We start from the raw sequence: 14344 nt of genomic DNA, 5'->3' as shown, positions 1-14344 counted from the left end.
CTGAGATGAGAGCGCCAGCATGGCAGGTTCTAGTGCGGGCTGTCTTCCAGGTCGCAGACTTTGCATTGCATCCTCAAATGGTGGATGGGGCTCAGGAGTGCGGGCGTCTCTTTTACAAGAGCACTAATCCCACTCATGAGGGCTCTACCCTCGTGACCCAAGCACCTCGCCAAAACTCCACTTCCAAATACCATCATCCTTGGGATTAAGGATTTGAACACAAGAATTTGGGGGTGTGGACAAATTCAGACCATAGCCCTTGCCTAAGCCAAGTCAAGGTGTGAGAGTTAACTAGATGCTTTAATCAAAGGAAGGGCAAAATGAAGGGGAAGCCAGAGCCGTAACTATCTGACCTCTACCAGTGCGAAGCAGCTCAGTGGTCAGGGGCATGGGCAATCTATACATGAGAACTGAAAATGATTCCCAGGGGAAAGTTGGGGTTGTTAAAACTTCCAAAAACTTTCATGACCATTAATTCAAGTTGTTAAAATGCCTTTCCATAAATAAGCCATTTTTACTCAACTCTTCAGTCTCAATGTTGTAACCATGTTTAATTCAGAGAAGAATATTCAGACATCTACGAGTCTTTGATTTCAAACAAATTGGTCTTGCTTTCTGTTAAAACTAACAAAGCTGCTATTGATGGACATCAAGGACATTAAAACCCAGAGCATGTCTATTGGCCTGGGGAAATCAATCAGATGATGACTGCTTTGAGAAACGGGCTCTGTGTTGGGTCACATTAGCCAGTCTCCTTAGGCACACCCAGGATCTCATGACAAACCACATACACTTCTTGTGTAGACTCTTCTGCACAACTCACATGAACCAACTTGCCTCTGCTGTGGAACTTCCTTCCCTAGACGATGGCTTGGCTGTGCTGTTTCACAGAAGAAACAAAAGCCAAAGAATTTTTAAAAATCGCTTATTTTGGCTGTGCTGGGGTATTTGTTCACTGCTTGTGAGATTTCTCTAGTTGTAGTGAGCCTGGGCTACTCATCCTTGCGATGTGCAGGCTTCTCGTTGTGGTGGCTTCTCTTGTTTTGGAGCATAGGCTCTAGAGTGCAGGCTCAGTAGCTGTGGAACATGGGCTTAGTTGCTGCGTGACATGTGAGATCTTCTGGGATCAGGGATTAAACCCATGTCCCTTGTGTTGGCAGGCATATTCTTATCCACTGGACCACCAGGGAAGTCTGAAGCAAAGAATTGATGTACGTGTCATAGACTGGTGGCTGAGACACCTCAGTAAAGAGCAACCAACAAACTCAGGGGTGCTGATCATGCTGTATTTTGTTGGGCATAGGCCCAAGGCCGCATGCCGGCCCACGTGCTGCTCACAATACCTGCGTCTAGCTTCACTGGAGAGGACCTGCAGGCCTACCTACTAACTGGAATTAGTATGCACATTTTACCTGGATTTCAGCAGTCTGCTCTTTACTCCTGTTGTCGGGTGTGCCAGGCAATTGTTGTGGCCTTGTGTTCACCTTACGCTCTTATGTTGCCTGATGTTCACCAGGGCTTCCCTGGTGGCTCAGACGGTAAAGAATCTACCTGCAATGTGGAAGACCTGGGTTTGATCCCTGGTTTGGGAAGATTCCCCTGGAGGAGGGTATGGCAACCCACTCCAGTATTCTTGCCTGAAGAATCCTCAAGGATAGAAGAGCCTGGTGGGCTACAGTCCATGGGGTCTCAAAGAGTTGGACATGACTGAGTAACTAGCACACACACGTGTATGTTCACCTTACCATCATTCCCCTGAGCCAAGTGCAAGCCCCAAGGTCAAATGATGAATGGATAAGTGAAAAGATCCCAAGTCCAAGAGTCACGATAGCTAGTTGTAGGTCTTGGAAGCCTCTGTAGGGTCTGAGTTTGAATGCAGTTGAGAGTTTGCTTTCTCATTTTGCAGGTGAGGACAGGGAGGCCCAGAAACCTTGAGCACCTGGCCAAGGTCCCAGCTACCCATCCTTAGAGTCCTAGAATCCAGTCATCATGACTCTTGGTCTTGGGATCTTTTCATTCATCCATGCAACACTGGATGAGCACTCAAGCCAGTTCTTTGAGGGACTGACGACTTGGAAAGGAGTCGGCGGCAGTAGCGGGCTGGGGGGGAGGGTCTTGTCCTGGGGAGACTGTGGTCTCTGTAAATCTGATTGCAAGAAGTGCTGGATCCTGACGTCAAAGGCAGAGAGATGTCCAAAAGCTTAGAGCGTCCCCACAGTTCCCACCCACCACTGAATGCACCTCACACCAAATGAGCACAAATCATGATTCACTTAATAAAACCACCGGAAAGCAAGGTCAGAGTGACTGAGACAAGTGCCTTCCTATCCTTCCTGAGAGGCGAACCAAAGAGTGGCCCCGAGTGACAACGTGGGACTCAGGGCTGGGCCTCACCCCCTCCCCATCCCAGCACCGCCTGGAATGAATCACACAACAGAGAACAACGGGGCTATTTCTTAACAGTCATTTGTCAAGTTGACGTCCATGCGCAGCGTTGTTTAGGGCTTTCTAAAGACACTTCTTTCCCTCTCTGCTGCAGGAAACACCTGCGTGGCTGTCGAGCTGTGGGTTAGCTCAATGGCACTTTGATATCCCTCAAGGCCATCAATTACACTTCTGTCCCTACGGCCATGGACTTTGGCCGATACAAAGACAGGGAGGCTTCAAGGGGATGATGGAGAGAAAGAAGATGGCAAGATCCCCCATCCCCCGGGATCTGGGGCCAGACACTGTCTGGAGGTGGGCTCCTTGCTGATCTCCATGGGGAATCCTCCAGGCAAGGACAGTCTGAGTCCTTGGCTAGCTGGACTTGGAACTGAACTGCGATGTTCCCATGAGAGCAAGTCTCCCTCCTTGTCAACTACTTAGAGAAAAAGCAGGCCCATCAGATGAGTGAGACTCGAGCAAAATTCAGGTAACTGACTCCAGGGAGAGGGAAATCGGAAAAGCATCAGAGGAGAAAAATATAAATAATTAGAAGACTCGGTGAATGGACCTCTGAAAGCAGTTAGTGGAATTAGAGTTGTTGAGTCTAGGGAAGGCAAGGGTGAACCAAGAACCAGCTTTGATTACAGGGAGAATAATTGTACAGAGATTAGTGGTCATTTCTGCTGAATATATGATGTGGGTTAGTGAGGCTTAAATTGCTGCCTGAGGATTTTGTGCAGAGTGTGCTGGCCCGTCTGGGCTGTAGCACTGTACTTATTCATGAGGTGGTGGGGCTCCTTCCGTGGAGATATGCATGAATGAAAATGACATCCTCCCAGCTGGAATGGTTTAGGGAAAGTCCTGATGCCACATGGGTCTCTTCCCTTCAGGTCTCAGAGCCCAACAGCTCAGCTTGGCCAGTCTGTCTGAATCAGTTTGGCAGACTCTTGGTTTGTTTCCAGACATTCCATCTCTACCTTCTCCAACCCATTTTACATATTGAGGTCCTACTTATGTTCTTAAATTCATCTTGGGTTATAGCAGGGTCCTGCTCAAAAAATGTTAATGGTTCATTCATTCAGCAAATACTGAGCACCTATTGTGTTGAGCCTGACACTGTACTAAGCTTTGTGCATAGTGGGTGCTCAGTCACTCAGTTGTGTCTGATTCTTTGTGATCCCATGGACTGTAGCCCACCAGGTTCCTCTGTCCATGGGATTTCCCAGGCAAGGATACTGGAGTGGGTTGTTATATCCTTCTTCAGGGCATCTTCCCAACCCGGGGATTGAACCTGCATCTCCTGCATTGGCAGGCAGATTCTTTACCACTGCACCATCACACAGCGTGGTACGAAGTGCAATAGTGCCTCAAGGGTATCAGTCTCCATGTCCTTGTCCTGGAATTTTTCAAGGCCCCCACTATCAGGGTGTGTGTGTGTTTTAAATTATTTATTTATCTCGCTGCCATGGGTCTCTTCATTGTGTCATGAGGGATCTTTTGTTGTGGCTTGAGGGCTTCTCTAGTTATGGTACTCAGGCTTAGTTGCTCCACAGCATGTAGGATCTGTAGGATTCCCAATCAGAAATCGAACCCACGTCCCCTGCATTGCAAGGTGGATTCTCAACCACTGGACCACAGGGAAGTCCCCCCACTGCCTGGTTTTGACATGTCTTTCTGACTTTACACCCACTGTGAAACTTTCCCTCTTTACTATCCTGGTCTATTCACCATGCCCTGCCCACTCTGGGCCTTGCCTCGTGCCATTACTGAGGCATAGAGTATCTTTAGCCAAAGCCCATCTCTCCTTCGATTTACTCCAAGTCACAGGTGAAGTCATACCAAAGTCAAATCTGTTCTCCTTGTCTACCAAACTATCCTGACTCTAGACAGTCCAGCAATTGGAATCCTAAAGAATCTACCATTTCAGGATACATATGAAAGGAATAGGAAACGCATTAGTTTCTTATTATGGCTGTAACAAAGAAGCATGCATCTAAGGGTACGTGTGCTCAGTTGATCAATCATGTCCAACTCTTTGCAATCCCATGGACTGCAGCCCGCCAGGCTCCACTGTCCATGGGATTTCCCAGGCAAGAACATTGGAGCAGGTTGCCATTTCCTACTCCAGGGAATCTTCCCGAGCCAGGGATTAAACCCATGTCTCCTGTGTCTCTTGCACTGACAGGCAGATTTTTTATCACTGAGCCTCCTGGGAAGCCCTTACAGGCTTAGACAACACAAATTTATTGTCTTACAGTTCTATAGGTCAAAAGTCTGATGTGGATCTAATGGGTTAAAATCCAAGAGTTTGCATAACTTCATTCTTTTCTGGAGGCTTCAAATGAGAATCTGTTTTCTTGCCTTTTCAAGTTTCTACAGGCTCCCTGCATTCCCTGGCTCATGGCCCCTTTCATCCACCTTTTAAGCCAGCAATGGAGTGTTGAGTCTTTCTCGCATTTCATCACTCCAGCCTCCTCTCCTGCCTCCCTCTTCTACTATTAAGGACCCCTGTTGTGGGACTTCCCTAGTGGTCCAGTAGTTAAAATCTGCCTTGCAGTGCTGAGGATGTAGGTTTGATCCCTGGTCAAGGAACTAAGATCCACATGCCACAAGGATGCTACAGTTAAGCCCTCAAACTGCAACTACTGAGCCTGAGTGCCACAGTGAAAGATCCTATATGAAGCAAAGAAGATCCTACGTGCCAGGACTAAGACATGATGCAGCCAATTTTTTTTTTTTTTTAATAAAAATTCCCTTGTGTTTACAGTGGGTCCACTGGGATGCTCTTCCTATCGTAAGGTCAGTTTAATAACAACCTTAATAGCCAAGTAAAGCCAAGATATTCACACATTCCAGGAAGTGGGCAGAGAAATAAGAACGAAGGCCAACTGTCTTGTTTTCTTCATTTGTCTAATTCTCTGTGACCAGAAAAAATTAAATTTGAAGATATCCTAGATTAGGCTTCTCTTCTGAGCCATGATCTGATTAATTTGATCAAGGCATAAAGGAAAGGAAAATGCCAAAATTTACAAAAAAGAAGCCTCCAAATTTGGCTAAAATGGTATGAAGACCAGTGGAAAACTTTTCTAGTTTCTAAGGGCCTGAGAATTTCCAGGCTTCAAGGGTGTGGGCTTAATTTACTAGTTGTTGTTCAGTCACTCAGTCATATCTGACTCTTTGCAAACCCATGGACCGCAGCACGCCAGGCTTCCCTTTCCTTCACTACCTCCCGGAGTTGCTCAAAATCACATCCATTGAGTTGATGATGTTACCCAACCATCTGATCCTCTGTCATCCCCTTCTGCTTCCCTCACTCTTGCCCAGCACCAGGGTCTTTTCCAATGAGTCAGTTTTTCCCATCAGGTGGCCAAAGTATTGAAAGTAGCTTACATGAGACATTTAGATGGAATCCCTGACTTGAAGGCTTGCTTGTCATTAAAGTCAGTAAGTAAGAGTGAGGGAAGAGAGGGAATGTCCTGGACAATTCAAGGATGGAATCAACCAATTATGGGCTGCTTTCATAGGCTCCTGGCCTCTCAGAGTTGAAACAAAGGGCCTTAAGAGGCTTTGTCTGATCTCACAGCTCATGTAAAGTCCTCTGTAAGACTGTTGATCACCCACCTTCACCCTACTTTGTGGAGCTCTGACCAGGAGAGAGAAAACCATCTAGATTCCCTTAGATATTCTCCAGTTTTCTGACTCCTTGATTTCCTGTGAATCCCCAATTTTATTTCTAATGAATTCTTGGTGTTGGTGGGGAAAATAGGGGAATGTTTCCCCCTGATCTTTTCTCTATCAGGTGCTAGGGTGTTGACTATTGTTCTGTGTTCACGTGGAGAGTCTGAGACCTCCCTGCACCACGTGTAGTATTTAATCTGCACTGTGGGGCTGTGAGGCTTCCCTGGGGGCTCAGACACTAAAGAATCTGCTGGCAATGCACGAGACCCTGGTTCAATACCTGGGTTAAGAAGATCCCCTGGAGAAAGAAATGGCTGCCCACTCCAGTATTCTTGCCTGGAGGAGGAGGAGGAGCTCCTCCTTGACAGAGGAGCCTGGTGGGCTACAGTTCATGGAGTCGTGAAGAGTCAGACACGACTGAGTGACTAACACACACACACATACACACCCTTCTTCCACCTCTTTTGGTAACAGACCCTGTCTCCTGGTCACCTGGGATACATGACCCAGGAGAGCCAATCCCATACCTCACTTGCTTAGTCACTATGGCTGTGGCTCAATCAGCATCATCTCTTGGGGATTGTATTCCAGTCCGTGGGGGGAAGGGGAGGAAGTGACTGTTGGCTCAGATCCTGGGCTTGTGAGCAGATGAGCTTTGCCTATAGCCACTTTCCCACCACATGGAGAAGCTGGTCTGGGAAAACGGCATCAGGCAGGAGTGAAAAGAAGAAAAAGTGAGTATCCTGAGGGTATTTTCGAGCCCCTCAATCCAACCATCTTTCTTTATGGTTTGGTTATATGAACAAAAATTTCTTTTGTAGGCTTAAACTGGCTCAAGATATATTTCTTCCATCTGTAACCCATACACTCTCAATAATTTAGGACCTTCCTTAGTTTTCCTGTTTACTAGAGACTCTGAAAAGTGAACTAAAGATTGGAAAGGATTCCTATCAGAGTCCAATTTGTCCATGATGATTTGGAGAAGAATCAGTAGAAAGAAAGAGTGGAAAATCATGCAGGTGAGACATAAAGGTTCTTATGTGAAGTGCAGTAGGGTGGAATCTGTGCATGATTCATGGGGTTCCTTTCTTTTGATCCTTTTGGACCTCAACTCACTTAAAATAAATCATGGCCCCGAACTCATAGATTCCAGCCAGTTTTGGTTTCCCAAAGGGAGTATTTTTCTACTCTGTGGATATGGTACTATTTGTTTGGGGGTAAACCAGAGCTTTAGAGAGATTCACTCTTAAGCCCAAAGGGAAGGGGAGGGAAGTGAGAGAACAGTCTAGAAGAAGTAAAGAAACATGACTCCACCACCAAGATGCTGACTATCTCCTGTGAGTGTTAGTCTGTGCTAGTTTCAACTTGTCATTCCAAAGCACCAAGCAGACACCTTATTCGTGAGGATAGACGCTAAGAGTTAGGTGTGTCCAGCAGAAGAAAAATGCACACCCAGGTAGGAATGACAGACAGCAAAGTGGACAATGACTCACAACAGCTGTTAGGGAGAGAACAGGGATGAATGGCCCCGCATTGAAACTAGACGCTAAGTTAAAACACATGGAAAAATGGTTTAAATATTCGTTTAAAGTGTGGAACAGTCTATACAAAGACTGTGGCGTCTCCCTTAGAGGGAGGCTACTGAGAATAGTTTAGACTGCCTCATGACTGCTTCTCAGGCTTGATTACAGGTCTACAGCTCGGCTGTCACATCTGCTTTCAGTACCACTGTGGGGGTGGGCAATTTGTCCTTTGGATCCTTCAACAAAATCTGTCTGAGGCTTTTGCATACTTTTTTCCTGGCAGAGGTAGTTTTTCATGTTTATTTTGTCAAGAAGAGATTTATATATACATATATATATGTATATATATATATATACACACACACACACACACACACACACACATAAGCAAATATATATATATATATAAAACTTTTTGCAGTAAACAGTTGAACAAGATATACACAATGTTGTCCAAACTCCTTAAGTGCTTTCAGATTTGGATATAGTGTTTATTTACGGAGCTTTCAGAAAGTCCGAAAGGATCCGAAAGGTCAGAAGACACCTGAACTTTTGACTCTGCCCTTGAGCTGCACGCTGTTCTGTGCATTGTTTTGTCTTCAACCTGGGAAAACGAGGACCCATTCTTTGGCCATATCTTGCTCTGACAGGGCCCTTCCCCTCCTGCAGACTGCGCAACCGCCAAACGCCCCAGGAAACCATCCCGGCATTGTGAGCAGACTAATCGCCACATACCACTCGGTTTTCCTTCCTGGACTGCGTCACAGGCCCGGAGCCCTGCGGTTCCCACATTGTTTCTGTCATCATCCCAAGAAGCATAAACTCTTGATGCCGCGTCTGAGCCGGACAGCCTGTCTCAGCACGAGCTGGGGCTCTTATGTAAGTGGCTGTGGGGAGCCCTGGCAGTAAACAAACATTTTTCCAGCCATTGTTTTCTTTGCCGTCTTGAAAAATTTTTTTTCTCTGGGGCCACTGCAGCTCTTCTGCCCCCAGGATGGCAGATTCCCAGCTTAGAAATGTCTTGCGCGGCACTTCCAGATTCTAAAATCAGAACGGAGTGAACCACAGTGTGCAAAAAAATGACTGAGCATGGGAACATTGAGATGGCTTTCTCTGCAAGGGTATTTGAAGCAGCGTGTCAGCAAGCTTGTCCACTCAGCTGTGCTGCTGACAGCTGCTTGGTAAGTTACATGGTCCTTCAGGACCTCAGATGGGGAACCCAGAAGGTGACAGAACTCACCTGGGAATGGAGAAATGACTTTGTGGCTACTAAATCTTGTCTTCTTGAGTCAAAGTCAGACTCTCTGCCTGAACAGGTTTCAAACATATGAGAAAAATAGGACTATTTGCAGACACCATTTTTCTTTGGACCACTCCGTCTTAGAAAATCAAAAGAAGGGCAATTTCCAATACTGCCTTAAAACACTCTTGCCTCTAACTCTGGCTACGGAATTTTGTGGAAATTCCACCCAAGTGAGCAGTTTCTGGGGTAGGGACAGGGGAATCAGACAGATTCCTGTTTCACCAGGGAGCAGCCCTGGGCTTCCTGTGATTGACAGGACATCAACTGTGAGGCTACCTGGCTTCCACTGCTTGTCTGAAGTAGTCATTTCCTCCCCCTAACCCCTCCATCCCCCCCAACCCCCACCTTAGTAGTCTCCATTGGGAAGCCCCAGCTAAAATGAGCGAGCCCCCACTTTCCCAGCAGTGACCAGCTGCTCTCAGGGCCCTCCCTGCGCTGAAAGCCAGGCTGATTTCTCTGTCTCTCTGAGTAATGCAAATCATTGCACAATGAATTATCAAATGCATTTGTTATTTATCAGTGGTGGGTGGAGGTGGGGTGGGGGGGAGTGATGGCTTCCCAGGTGGCCCAGTGGTAAAGAATCCGTCTGCTAATGCAGGAGATGGAAGAGACTCAGGTTCAATCCCTGCATCAGGAGGATTCCCTGGAGAAGGAGATGGCAGCCCACTCCAGCATTCTTGCCTGGAACATCCCAGGGCAGAGGAGCCTGGTGGGCTACAGTCCATGGGGTTGCAAAGAATCTGACATGGCTGAGCAACTGACACGCACAGGGGTGGTGGCATGGATTAGAAACACACCCAGAGTCTCTTTGAGATTTCCTTGAGTCTCCTGAGAGCCCTGAGAGAGAACTCATTGCCTGTACCCTAGACATATCACTACACTCTTGAGAAGCCTTCACTCTGCTCTTGTCAAGGCTGGACCTGAGTCTGTGCGCGTCCTACCCTGCTCACCCTTGTCTTCGCAACGTCCACAGGACAAGGATAACGTTACTTGGAATGGAAGAGGCTCATGCAAAACCATTTGGCTCATCCTTGGTCACATAGACCTAAGATCTGCTACATAATTTTAATTTTGCAGGGCCCAGTGCAAAATTAAAATGTAGAGTCCCATTAAAAAAATTATTAAGAACTTCAAGATGGTAAGTCAAGAGTTAAGTCCCACGCAACGACACAAGTCATACACCCATGGAGCCTGATTTGAAATCTTTAGTTTTCTGAATGGAGTGGCTGAAAGAGGTAAGTCCTTTGAACCCTGTGTAAGGAAGTGTATGACAGAGAAGTGTCAGCTGGCTGCTTCTAGAAGGGTGCCCAGAGTGGGGAAGGCCTCATGGGGGCACTGTATATAGCAGGCACCATTCTCAGTACTTCCATATATGAAGATATTTCATAGACATACATACATGTAATTTACGTCTATACATCATGAAGCCTCACAGCAGCCACACCGAGCAGGTACTGTTACTGTCCTCTGCTTTACAGATGACGAAACCAAGGTGCAACAGAATTTAAGAGAACATTGAGAGTTTGCTTCTCAGCTTTCTGATACAGAACCTCTGTTTTTCTTTTTTCAGTAGATACTCATCTTTTATTTATTAAAAAAAATTTATTGGACTATAATAGCTTTACAAGGTCGCATTAGTTTCCACTGTACAACAACATGGATCTACTGTATGTATACATACGTCCCCTTCCTCTTGAGCCTGCCTCCCACCCCAACCCATCCCTCCCCTCTAGGTCATCACAGAGCACCAGCTGAGTTCCCCGTGCTTCTCCCAGCAGCTTCTCGCTAGCTATCCCTTTTACATACGGTAGGGTATATATGTCAGTGTTACTTGACCTCTGTTTTCCAAGTCTACCTGAACCTTAGCAGACACAGGAGGACTGAATCATGCTGAACTCATGGATAATTGATTTCTATGGTGCAAAGCATGTTTATTCCTCCATGGTGATAGACACTATCATTCCAGTAATTGCAATATTCAGTTCCGTGATTCAGGGCACCCCTCTGGGTATTAAGGTACCTGGGGTGACTGAAGTCAGAAGGCTTCTCAGTGAGCACAGAATCAAAACAAAGCTAACGGCAAAATCTCAGGGGAGGTGTTGACCAGACTAACGCAGAATCCAGGAAACCATCCTCCTTGTGCTTAACTCACTTCTTCCTGGTGGGTAGAGTGCCCCCGTCTGCTGAGCACAGAATCTCTGTCCCACTGTGCCTGGTGTCACCTCCACCACCTCATGCCAGGTGAGGTGGGTTTTCCCTTTCTTTGTTGCTTTCAGGTCTGGGATTTGATCCCAAACATCATGATCCTGGAAGTAGGCTATTTACAGACTAGTTCTGAGGTGGCTCAGTCCACAGAAGTCCTGTTGATTTCTACCAGCTTCCATTTCCAAAGACAAACTGAATCTGGCCATCTATGTGCTGCCTAAACTTTGCATTTAAGGAGCTCCGAAGAGAAGCAGAATATTAACGTTAAAATGAGATTGTATCGGTTGCATCATGAGTGTAGGAAAAAGATGCCAGGCTGGCTCCCTGGAGGTAAATCAACCCCCTAAAAGCTGCTACCTGAGTGGTACTGAGTAATTAAATCACAAACTGCACTGGAACAGGTTTCAAGTGGGACTGAGGAAGTAGTCGTAAACTAAATGACTTCTGCATCATCAGGGGATTAGTTTTTGTTTTGTTTTGTTTTGTTTTGTTTGTAAACCTCCACTTGAAAGCTGTCTTCTCTCTGCCAAAAGTCAGGGTGGTTCAGAGAACTCATCTTCTGACGTACACAGAAACTGCCGGAGGTGATTTGAAGGGCATCTTCTGGGAGCCAATTTCGAAGAGTGATTGGCTAATAAAGGTGATGCTAGCTAACATTAAAAATATTCTTACTATATATGTCAAGAATTGTGCTAACTGAATAAAAATAATTATTTTCTCACAACCTTATGAGAGCATTCTCTTTTTACTGAGATAAAATGAATTTTGGATCAGCAATTGTAAGAGAGAGAAAGGTGATGATTCTTAAACTCTGAACTAAAAGCATTAAGAACTGGCTAGTGGAGAAGAAAATGGCAACCCCCTCCAGTGTTCTTGCCTGGAGAATCCTAGGGATGGAGGAGCCGGGTAGGCTGCCGTCTATGGGGTCGCGCAGAGTCAGACACGACTGAAGCAACTTAGCAGCAGCAACAGCAGTGAGAACCTACTGTATACCACAGGGATACAGTTGAGGGAACTCAGTCAATGCTCTGTGGTGATCTAGACAGGAAGGAAACCCAAAAAAAGAAGGAATATATGGATACGGATGGCCGATTCATTACAGCAGAAACTGACACAGCATTGCTGAGCAACTCTAATATATATGTGCATATATGTGTATATATAACTTTGAAAAAGGAAACAAGAATTAACTGCAATTGGAAACTTGTCTGAGGTGGAAGGATGGTTCCAGGAAGATCAGTGTGGGCTGGATGTTGGTGGAGTACATGGGAAAGGACCAGAGACCAAAATAATTAAGTGATGAAGATGAGAGAGGGTCCTGAAAGGATTAGGACAGAAAAAGAATCAAAGCAGGTGTGTCTTTGGGTTAGGTCCACCTGGAAAAAATTTTCCTGAGATGCCTTACTGTGTGTATGTGTGTATGTGCACGCTCTTAGTTACTCAGATGTGTCTGACTATTTGCCACCCCATGGACTGTAGCGCCCCAGGCTCCTCTGTCCATGGGATTCTCTAGGCAAGAATACTGGAGTGGATTGCCATTTCCTTCTCCAGGGGATCTTTCCGACCCAGGGATGGAACAGGGTCTCCTGCATTAAAGGCATATCCTTTACCATCTGAGCCTCCAGGGAGGCCCCAAGATGCCTTACCGAGAAGCATTCAGAAAGACCAGCAGAACTACCTGCTCTCTAATTAGGTATGAATATTAATTGTAACCGATTATATATATGTTCATTTACACTCAAGTCAACTGAGTGTAGATCAGTAGAATGTCATTCCATACTGGGGATTTTGCCTTTTTTCCCCTAGTCTCTTTTACCCCATGAGAAACTAGTTAACAGATCATTTCCAATATGGTGAGAAGCAGAAGTCGGTTGACCGATACATAGTCACTTAGCCTTCTCTTTCTCTCCAGGAGGTGGTATAATCATATCCATTTGTAACAGAGGAAATGGTGACTTGGAGGTACCTTGTAATTTTCACAGCAAGGGAGTTCACGGGTGAGTGGTTCACATACGGTATCCTATATCTCTGGCTCTTTCACTTCCAGTGGAGAATCAGGCAAACAGCAGTACTTAGATAAGAGCAATCAACCAGGCTTATTCCTGTCTCCAGCATGCCTCCTGCCATCCTATCTGCAGTTGCTCACCCCCTCACCCCCTACCAGGGGAGAGGGTTTAACCTCAGGTACCTGGTTTCTTTCAGCTCATTGCTTTACCCACTTAGGTGTGGTGCCTGAGAAAAGCAAGAATATGACTGTGATTTTTCTTAGCTATTTTTTAATGTTCAAATCAGCTGTTTGAAAATCAAGTCAAGATATAATAATAGGGGCTTCCCTGGTGGTTCAATGGTTAAGTACCTCCCTTGCAATTCAGGCTTGATCCTGGTCTGGGAACTAAGATCCTTCATATTGTGGAGCAACTAAGTCCATGCTCTGCAACTAGGGTCTGACGGCCAAGTAAGTAAATACTCATGTAATATAAGTATTAACATATTTAATATATTAAAATAATAATTATTATTTATAGTTAAAGTAGGGAATCAAACAGCACTTCTATAGCGTCTATTTTGCCTTGTTTTGTTCAGTCGCTAGATTGTGTCTGACTCTTTGCGACCCCATCAGCTGTAGCATGCCAGGCTTCCCTGTCCTTCACTGTTTTCCCGAGTTTTCTCAAACTCACGTCCATTGAGTCAGTGATAGCATCTACTATGTGGCAGCTATTATTATTGGTGTGTTCCCTGGAATTTTGCCCATGTATTCATAAAGTAGTTTGTGTGTGTGAGTGTGCGTGCATATCTGTGTATGTGGCAAAGAAAGCTAGAATTTCAGTTTTCTCCTGCTCCTGTCTTTGAAATTCTCAGAATTAATTTTAGCAGGGCTGGACCTAAGCAGAATCTAATTCTTACTTGTGGCGCCCAAAATGGACCTGCTCTCAAGGCTGTCTGCTTGGCAAAGAGAGGGGCCCGACAAGACACAAGGGTTGGAGGCCCACCCTGGAGTTCCCCAGATCTGACCTCTCTGGGGGTGTTTATCAGAATCTGTGGTTCCTTCTCTGCTTCCTCTTATTTGGCTTCCTCCTCTGACGCCAAAATGTCTTTCTTGTCCTGGTGAAAAGCCACATCTTAATTACCTTGTGTGCCAACGCCCTCACTCTGCTCTGGCTCCCAGGGCCGAGGCCCCGGTCTTTTGGGACTCCTGCACCCCAAGAGG

At 45.9% G+C, this 14344-nt stretch overlaps 1 long non-coding RNA gene across 1 annotated transcript; it reads left to right on the top strand.

The window, feature by feature from the left end:
* Positions 1-6796: 6796 nt before the first annotated feature.
* Positions 6797-13473, top strand: LOC122687007. The gene is made up of 3 exons (XR_006338977.1): positions 6797-6839; positions 11670-11776; positions 13049-13473. It is a non-coding gene; the product is annotated as an uncharacterized LOC122687007 (long non-coding RNA).
* Positions 13474-14344: the final 871 nt, after the last annotated feature.

Source organism: Cervus elaphus, chromosome 30 (genome assembly GCF_910594005.1).
Source record: "Cervus elaphus chromosome 30, mCerEla1.1, whole genome shotgun sequence".
NCBI classification, from domain to species: Eukaryota; Metazoa; Chordata; class Mammalia; order Artiodactyla; family Cervidae; genus Cervus; species Cervus elaphus.
This window is presented reverse-complemented; position numbering and strand designations above follow the sequence as displayed.